The 979-nt window shown below is 40.1% G+C and overlaps 1 long non-coding RNA gene across 1 annotated transcript in view; it reads right to left on the reverse strand.

Moving 5' to 3' along the window:
* Nucleotides 1-979, reverse strand: part of LOC147818976 (uncharacterized) — a 7477-nt gene that overhangs the window by 6245 nt on the left and 253 nt on the right. The window lies entirely within an intron of this gene.

Here is a 979-nt window from a genome sequence, read left to right on the forward strand (position 1 = left end):
GCTGAGGTAACTCACAATACTTTACACTTTAAACAGGTCAACAACATTCTAAGTATAAACATGTAATCATGTACTGAACACCTTTTTTAAACCCAAATATTCCTATCTAATGAACTCTCGCTGAACCACAGTATTTATTATTGTCACCGTTTTAAGCGCCACAATGCACGCGAGCCGAATAGCCGCAAGCTAGAGCCGCAATGTTTGCGATCTCTAATAGTGTTAGCCTGTTTGTCATGTGTCACGTTCAGTCCAAGGCTTTTACACACAATATCACTTCTCTATTCCTTTCCGGTTATGATTTCTGAACCGCTTACCTGTAGGAACAACAATAAACACACATCAGTCCTCAGCATCTGTGTCTGACGATCTCCCTACTACTGTCTGACGTCACTCCGCTACTGAGCAGCGTCAGCTACCGAGACCGTGTAGACACAGCGCCCTCTGCTGACCAGGCGTTCCCACCGTGTAAATACAAATTTTCATCAGGAAATGAACGAAAACCATAATCAAAATATCACAAAGTGATTCCAGCCTGCTTTCTAAAGTCCTTCGCTGTTAATAATATAAAAATAATAATTCCTGAAATTTCTTAAATGGGGGGGGCAAGATATTTTGATCAAGTCCTAATGTCTCTGACACACTTTCAATGTCTCTGGGAACACTTTGTGCCACACAACCAAACAGAAAGACAGTCTGTGAATGTTCAATCATGTACTAAAATAAAGCCTGTTTTCTTCGTTAACTGATGCTTATGGCTAGTACAGACTGAAACCAGCATTATACATCAACTTATATACCAATAATATTACAAGGTCAAGTCAAACATTACTATACGGCCATAAAACTAGCGTGCCGCCATGCTAACATCGCGGTTGAAGCTAGTTGCTAGCTGCCTTTCCTTGTACCGCTTAATACACATATAAAACATACATGTAACAAACAAACGCGAATACCCTTAACATCAATACTTATCGCA

This window comes from Seriola lalandi, unplaced genomic scaffold, assembly GCF_002814215.2.
Source record: "Seriola lalandi dorsalis isolate HSWRI2012SDOR001 ecotype SW California unplaced genomic scaffold, Sedor1 jcf7180002054375, whole genome shotgun sequence".
NCBI lineage: Eukaryota > Metazoa > Chordata > Actinopteri > Carangiformes > Carangidae > Seriola > Seriola lalandi.